Genomic DNA, 8,409 nt, shown 5'->3' with positions numbered 1-8,409 from the left:
CCTCTCTCTCTCTCTCTCTCTCTCTCTCTCTCTCTCTCTCTCTCTCTCGCTCGCTCTCTCTGATACAAAACCATAGAACGTCCCTTCTCTCTTTCACGAACTCCCGCACTACCCACGTTCTTCCTTCGTCTTTTCCTCCTTTCGCTAGAGTCACTTCCGTCTATCGCGTCTACGCCGACTGACTCAAACACAAAGAACACATGGAGCCTCGCGTTTCCTATCTAAGATTAGTAGCGGCAGGCTGTCGCGGGCTGCAGTTTCAACTTGGTTTGCGTTTCCAAATTACTTCAGTAGGGTTAGAGGGTAGGCGGTATATGGGATGTAAGACGCAAAGGAAGGATCGGCAGTACGTGTCTGGCTCCTTCGGAAGGGAACTTTTGGCACGCGGAACTCGTAGAGAACATCTGCCGCCGGCGCGAGGGAGAGAAACCCTCGAGCCACTGGCTGCCTGAAGTGACAGGCATTGCCAGTGAAATTCGCTCGGGGACACTTCTGATCCAGGCTGCCGCGCTCTCCTGCCGCCCTGCTCCCTATTTCCTTAACTTCGTACTTGACTGGAAAGGGACTGGTTCTCCGCGTATATACGATCCACGCGACACCCGACGATGTCGTTCGATGTAGTTTCCGCACCCGCCATCTTGGACGCTTCTCTAACGAGAGAGACAGAGACAACGAGTTTACCCTCGTTCGCAGTCTCGAGATTCCTCAGGCCATTCGCATTGCACCTCGAAACTCCCGTTAGTAAGTGAAATTAACTATTTCTCGGGAAGTTGTTGTTTTTCTTTTTAAAAAGTAATAGAGACACTCGTCAACCTATCAAGATGGCGCGGATTTCGATTGTCCCGAAAGAACAATCGGCTCGGTTGGGAACGGCGCGGCGCAGCGCCAGCCGTGTTATGTCTTCGTTACAGGCAGCTCCGGAGTGTCGAATCAGTGGGAGCGAAGGAGAGTGAGTGGAAGGAAGTGAGAGGATCGCTGAGAGGGTGGAGCGTGAGAGAGAGGGGATAATCTCGGAAGAGCATGGGAAGAGGGGCACGAAGGAGCCTCGGGTAAAGACGGCAGCGTAACGCGGCCCGACGGGCCAGGACAGCGGGAGCCCGTTAATGGATGCAATTAAAACGTATAATGGCCTACGTCATGGGAGACGTTGACGCGACGTCGGGCGTCTATAGCACGAGCCACGGCTAAGTTATTACCGAGAGAATTTCGCAAGAGCGAGTCTCTCTCTCTCTCTCTCTCTCTCTCTCTCTCTCTCTCTGCTTGTAGATCTTCGGCATACGACGAAAGCACGTAAAGCCTGACACCTCGTAGCTTCCGAATCGACTTGAAGGTCGCTACCCCTATCTCCGGATTTGCCAGAATCCTCGCCAGCTCCCTGATTCTCTTCCCCCTCCACCACGTCTCCTTCGCCTCTTTTCGATCCGCAGCGAGAGACGTCGCCGACCACGCGAGACCCAAAAGAGAAGAGAAAGAAGCGAGGAGACGCGCTCCCCACGGGTAAATACAGCCGTGGTGGCAGTGGCTGTTTCCAGTGGCAGCAGCCACTCTGAAAATGGCACGACATTAGCGGCAACCGTGGGAATGGCAGTAACACTGGGAGGCCGTAGATTTCCTCGAGGAAACAAGAGGAAACGGGAGGAATCGTAGGAAATTCCGTGGTAGCAGACTCTGTCGCTTCGCTTCGTCCAGTCGCCTTATCGGCCGGCGGTTGAGACTACAGGCTCCGGACACTCATGCTCACCCGTACCTGTCCTTCTCAACGTGCACAGATACAGTACGAAGGCAAGCCGCTTCGCAACGGAGCAAACGGCTATGCGCCCGTAGAGCACGCTTTAACGTCTAGTACCACTCGTCTCTCGATCTTCTCCCTTTATCCGAATTCCTCCACCCACTTCAATCCCAACCATCCTTCCTCTCCAGCATCAATCATACCTCGACGCGACACAGCGTAACGTCCCCTCATACAGTCCCAGTGTAATCATTCTCTATTCTGCCGTCTCGTGGATAGAAGATCAGTGCTGGAGCCGATTCCTGCCGATGCGAGAATGATATTCGTTTTTTCGTAGCCTAACGCACACGTTATCGTTAACACGTGGCGTATCGAAGATATCCCAAAACTTTTTCAGCAGTTTTCCACGACGCCCACTGGTCGCCGCTGTGATCCCGTCGACGGATTCCGATTACCTTTTCAAGCTCAACGAGACGACTCCCGACATTCGGTTATCATTCGACAGATTCCAGTCACCGTGTAAATCATGAAGATGCATTATTTTTCTTAATAGTTCATGCGACTCCGATACTGCGCATGCGCGGCAGCCTTCTCCGGTACCGTATGCACAAAAAGAAACGCAACGTTACTACACGCGCTCCGATAAGCCGACCAAACGGATTTCAACGGGCTCCGACTCCCTTTCGGCTTTACTCGGCTCTCGCGTCCTGCCGCTTTTACGGCTCCTCGCGTTTACCAATAGACAGACACACGATGCAGCCTTAGCACCGGCCGTCGGCCGTCCTATACGAATTCCCATTTAATCCAGCGATTGCCTCCTGCTCGATGCAATCCGTCGGATCATAAACTTCTTCGCGTTCCTGACGGCCGCGCGATATCGACTCTCTCCACTCTTTTCTGACCTTTTCCCTTGACGTGTACCCACGTAGGGCAGGGGGGAGGGGAGGGGAGGGGATTCGGGGTACGTCTAAGGGTGGTACGCCACTCGAGAACGTATCAGGATACAGTGTGCGCTAAAGTACGGTATTTCGCTGAACCGTGGTAGAAGCCATCGACATGGGGGAAGGTAGGAGTAGGGGGGAGAAGAGGGTTACGTACCGTTGAAGCATTCTTCCCTTTATCGGTTACCAAGAAAATTGCCACCCTTTATAAGTCCACCCTTCGCCCCCCCCCCTCCTCTCGTCCCTCTTATTTCCTTCTCCTCCCTTCGTCCTACGGTTCCTTTTCATTTTAATGTCCCTGTCATCGATAACACCTGAGGAAGGAACGATTCCACTCGTTATGACACCCTCCGCGTCAAATATTGAGTCACCGCCCCGTCGGCAAGGGAAATTTAGGGGATGGAAGATCCTAGGAAGTAAATCAGTGGGGGGCGGATGACAATGTCCAGAATTTTATTTTACCGCTACCCTCTTCAGCCGCTGTGACTTTATACGTATTTCGCTGTGTTGCCATTCGCGCGTGCGGTAGCCAGTGTACGCTTGTACGCCGAATGGGCGCTTCTGCGTTTCCACGGAAAACGAGAACCGGCGACGGCGCGGAGGGAAAGGATTAAATTTCGCTGCGGCCGGCGCTATCGAATTCTGCAGAAACGTAGGCGGGTATCCTGCGCCGTTGCATGGGGAAACGCATGGCGGCCCCTCCCCCCCCCCCTAATCCCGCAATCGCCGGCATTCAGGGATCCCTCACGTTCGCTTTGCGATTCGACTGATCCGTCGACCCCCAGTCGATACGCAGACAGTGCTATATGTCAATCTACACGTACAGGTACCTCTGGTCAGTCTGTGCGTGCAAACGTGCTGTGGGAGAAGTACGGGAAGCACTGGGGATTTTACGCAGGAAGAATTTTATAATTTGCCACGGAGCCCCGACGTCTGTCTGTGACGAAAGTTGATGATGAAAAGTGGAGGTACAAAGGGGACGGGGAGAACGCACTGAACGCTATAGGGATTTTTATTTTAAGCCGGGTTCCCGTACGAAGCTGCTGCTTTCGAGAGAGGCGGCAGGGGAGGGAGGAATTACCCGTAACGAACAAAGCAGATTTCAAATGAAAGGATAAAGAAAGCTGGAAGAATGAGAAGGGAGGGGAAAAAATGAGAGGAAAAAATGTGGCGGTAAAGAAAAAGAGCGAACATTTAATTTAAATCGTCCTTTGTCTTGGCTCGGGAAATTTACGCTGTGCTTAGCTCTCCATCTCTTCGTCTCCCCTGCACTCCTCGTACCTTGGGTAATATAAACGACAGGAGCTGTACGAGCCCGAGGCACTCGCGAGTGCCAATCCGAATGGAGTAGCAGGAAAAAAGAGCTTAAGGTTATACCCAACGAATTCAACCCACCGCCTGGGACAGTCAAGGCTCTATCGCAAACTTACGACTGCACACTTTCACACCCTCTCGCTTCCCATAACTTCTATTTGCGTAGTTCCCTGTTTAAGATACGTGCCAACCTACGACCTACAACCCACGACCTAACACCTATCATCCTACCACCCATCTACCTATCCAGCCCGTACGAGGCGGAACTCCTTTGCGCGCAGGTACCTGTCGATTCCCGATAACGAATTCTCTCGCAGGGACGTAAATGTTCCCAGGGAATATTCGCCTCGAGCAGGAACCCATCCAACCAGCCCCACCCTCTTAACGGCTCTAGGGACTTTTCACCCTTTAGAATGCGCCCGGTACTTCGCCACGGCATTTCACCTCTGACAATTTTTCACCCCGGTCGAATTAACCCGTAACAAGAATTCCACTCTGGCGCGAGGCACTCGCCGACGGGAAAACAGTTAACGGGAAATCCAGCCGACGGACGCGCTGCTGATGACTGTATGTAGCGTAGGATATCCGTAGCGTATAGGGCAAAGAAGAATCGTATAGCCGGCGCGGTGTCGGTCACGGGAGCCCAACCAGCCAGCTACGTGTCTGGTGTTTAGATGCCGAAGAACTGTACGTCCTGATACAGAAGTTCAGGTAGTGGCGTTCCGGTCACGCGCCAGCGTACCGTTTCTTGACGTACGGCTTAAGGATATCGTCCCGGGAGCGCAAATTAACGGCATAGGAGCAATTATCAGGAACGTACACGAAGAGGAGCTTACCCGGTCGTCGTGGGGCCCGATGCTGTGCTGTCTGTAGGAGAAACAAAATATTACGTCTGTCATCTTTTATATTTTCTCCCGCGTCGGCCGGATATCCGTCTTCCGGACCGGGGGATCCTTTGCCGGAGGAATATAGGGCTTGCCCGAGGCTCGTTTTACCTAAGCTGCTAAAAACGGGCTGTTAGTTCTGAATTAGCAGGGTTATCGGGATAAGGGTAGAACTTTCTTTTTTCTCCAAGGAAAAAGTTTTTTTTTTCTCTTTTCAACACTTCCTCATGGAATTTCGTGGTTGTTGCGTCTGAAATTTCTTATCGTCGACTGTATCGGTTGCTGTCGGGGCTATATTTAATTTGAATGTTTCAGTGGTTTTTGGGGTTTGTATTTTCGGGCTAGAGTGAAGGATATCGATTTGCCGTTGAGGTTCGTTAGTCAAAATGATTTTCGGTCGACGGAATTGCGGAATTGTCAGAGAATTGGATCAGAGGTATGAAGTGAAAATTTTTTAATCTCTCTTTTCACTTGACATTCGTGCGTCTCTGGCCGAAAAGTCCTCGCGCTACAAAATACAACCTACGTCAATTTCATTAGCGATAGTCACTCTCGATCGCGAAGCGATAAATCATTTAACAGCCAATGTACTTGCGGCACGTGTTAGCACCTTTCACGTGGAACAAAAAGCTGACAAGACGATCGCTCGATACGGGTCGCTAGCTCGGCTATCGGATGATCGAGTGTTTCGCGAGGAGCAATTTTTTCGCAGTTATTATCAAAACCGGATATTGGGAAAATTGTAGAAAGTTAATAAGTCCAGGTTCCAAGGTTTCCTTCGCGATGGGTTCAGCCGGTCTAGACCAGCCAGACCAGCGAAGGCCCAGGCCAGCGCGCGGGCCCGGTCGAGGAGGGGTGCGGAGGTGTGGAAAAGTTTCGTAATAACGAACAATGAGTCTCGGCCGGTGAGCAGAGACTGGTTGCTGCAGCCATCATGCCTGACAAGAAATGGCGACTCGGACGGAAAGCAGAAATTGAGGATCCTGATGAATATGAATAGCTCGTTGGTGCCGAATAGAAATCGGCCTCCCGAACGGACTCGGACCTCATTGTGTCAATCATACGGCTAATGCGGTGTGAGGCAACGAGGAAGCTGGAGCCTGGAAGTGGGACTGGGCTGTCCACCCTCCGTGGAAGGGTGGTGGGTATTCTCTTCTGGGAGAATGGCTGACCGTTGGCATCGATCGATGCCAGGGCTTTTCCGGAGACTTTCGGCCTGGTGAAATGACGCCTTCCTCGGGAAGTTCGTCGACGGGGCGTGAGGAGCTGTCGCACCGTGGAAACGATGACACCCCCCGGGGAGGAAAAGGTCTCCGGGACGCGACAGCTCTCGGGATGGCTATACGCGGGGGAGAAAATAATAATGCTACGGGAGGCTGCCGGGTGCTGTGTCACGAGGCGTTAGTCTTTGGTGGCTGTGGTGGAGGGTTGTTTACGGGTCAGCGGGCCACCCCTGCACTCGGGACAATATTGCGTCCCCGTGCATTCTCTCTAACGTACGCGAGTTAGTCGGCTGACACCGTAGAAAAATCGTCGGGAATAGATTGCCATGTTGTGGCACGGGGTACGTACGGTACATGGATTTACGTCTTTTGTCTCATCTGATTTTATGACGTCACAGTATTTCTTCAGCCAATCCTATACCCATGCTGCTCCGCGCGAGCGTGTCCCATGACAGCTGTCAAACTCGACTGGCACGTTTCGAGATGTATATAGTCCCGTATGCCATAGACGCTGTTACAGTGATAGAATGAAGAATATGTATATATATATATATATATATATATCGCGTTTCTGACAGGGTATCCTTCAGGTCGATTGGATTGGTGCGTGTGTCCCGTTTCAGAAGAGGACGTTTCTCGCATATCGAATTTTTCCAGCTCACGTCTATCGGGCACGGATAGCGAGTTACCGGGAGGTTGATATAAGCCCTAGGACGTCCTCCTGTAATCCTGGCTGTTCCTCGTTTGCTCTAGGATCCTGGTGTGTAAGTACGTATACACCGGAGCCATCGTCGATAGGTTAGACACTTACGTGGCAGCCGACTCCAAACGGTCTTACGTCAGCTCCTTCGACAAGCCAATATGTCAAAGTAACCCAAACCCATTGCGCTCGGGAAACCGGAAGATCCGGAACTTTAATATTCGTCCGCAAATTGGATTCCAGGTATTGCTGCATCGGACAGCATAGTTTCGCATTCTACGAGGATAGTGGTAGCGATATGCCTCCGTGAACCAGGAGCCCAGACCACTGCTCCGGGTACCCGATGTCCTGGTAATTTACTCGGAATTAACAATGGTGAACGGGGCCGGCTAACCGAGTACCTGGCAACGCTTTGAATTCATACCCGATTGCTCCTCTTCGCTTTGTCAATGTTACATTCGGGAGGAGAGCCCATGTGCGACCCTCTCTATGACCCCCCGTGTGTCGACCAGTCTGCGTGCTGCCTCGGATGCTGGAGTAAGTCCGGCTTTCTGCTAGCGCCACTGTCACTGCCGATGCTGGAGAGCCCACGTAGCTCAATTAGATTAAGCGAGCTAAAGCCCCGATTACGCGTACCCACCGGCTTGGCTAATTAAGGTAACGCCGGTGCGATAGCGTCCGAGTGTCCGTGTCTAACACAGGCACCGCTCCCCGCATCATCAGCAGCACGCACACCGTCCTCACTGCCATCAGCAGCATCAGCTTGGCTGAGTACCGCACGAACGACTAACTCCTACGGGAAATGGGCAGCTCTACATATTTCAGTGGGTCCGAACTTCCTGGAATACTATTTGTTTCTGACCCGGTAAAAGGCACGCCAGAGAGTTTTCTCCTGCCACGCCGTTCGACTGGTCGATCCTAAATTACCCCAGTTGCTCCGATAGCACCCTCGACGTATTAATTACAGTTTGAAGCCGCGCTAAGGGATGGGACCCGTGCCGGTGGGGCGCGGGGACGGAGTCCCGGTGGGTTAGTCGCTGTGGATTTAGTACCGCGCGATAAGGCTTGACTGACTCGGCGTTTCGAGCTTTACCACGTCCTGCTTTACCACCATCGTCACCACCACCACGATCAGCACCCTTGACGCTCTTTCCGGAATCATCCCTTTGGATAGCCTCACTGCCACTAGCCTTGCTGAACACGCCATAGTCTGTCTTTGTTACTGGAAGCATCAGGTCGGCCGACTCGTGTCCGACTTCATTTCCCGTCGTTTGGGAGGCAAAAGGCTCGAGTCTGAGCTCCGACAATATTTGTATCGTGATACGAATGAATGGTCATCGAGTGTGATCCCCGGTTCCACCCCATTGAGGTGGAGCCGTTACTGCCTGGGTGGTTAGTTCGGGATGGACTGGCAGGGTATAAGGGAGAAATGGGAAGGACTCGAAGTAAGAGGGTAGAAAAGAACGAGAAGGGATGACCTTTTGTAGGCCCAGGGCGCTGCTGGCCTCGTCCTCGAGGGTTTCGATAAGGTTCTCGAATTTATCCTGCGAACGAGATTCTCGGCGGGGACGCAGAGGGGTAATTTAAAAGAGGGATGCTGTCGATGAATCGGAATGGG

The 8,409-nt window shown here is 52.4% G+C and overlaps 1 protein-coding gene across 2 annotated transcripts in view; it reads left to right on the top strand.

Annotated features, from left to right (window-relative positions):
- The window catches only part of LOC107264568 (cadherin-87A), a 36,341-nt gene that overhangs the window by 8,098 nt on the left and 19,834 nt on the right, over positions 1–8,409 (top strand). The gene's annotated exons all lie outside the window — the stretch shown is intronic.

This window comes from Cephus cinctus, unplaced genomic scaffold, assembly GCF_000341935.2.
Source record: "Cephus cinctus unplaced genomic scaffold, Ccin1 Ccin1_scaffold0173, whole genome shotgun sequence".
Classification (NCBI taxonomy): Eukaryota; Metazoa; Arthropoda; class Insecta; order Hymenoptera; family Cephidae; genus Cephus; species Cephus cinctus.
The sequence above is the reverse complement of the archived record's forward strand: the minus strand, read 5'-3'. Positions and strand labels throughout refer to the sequence as shown.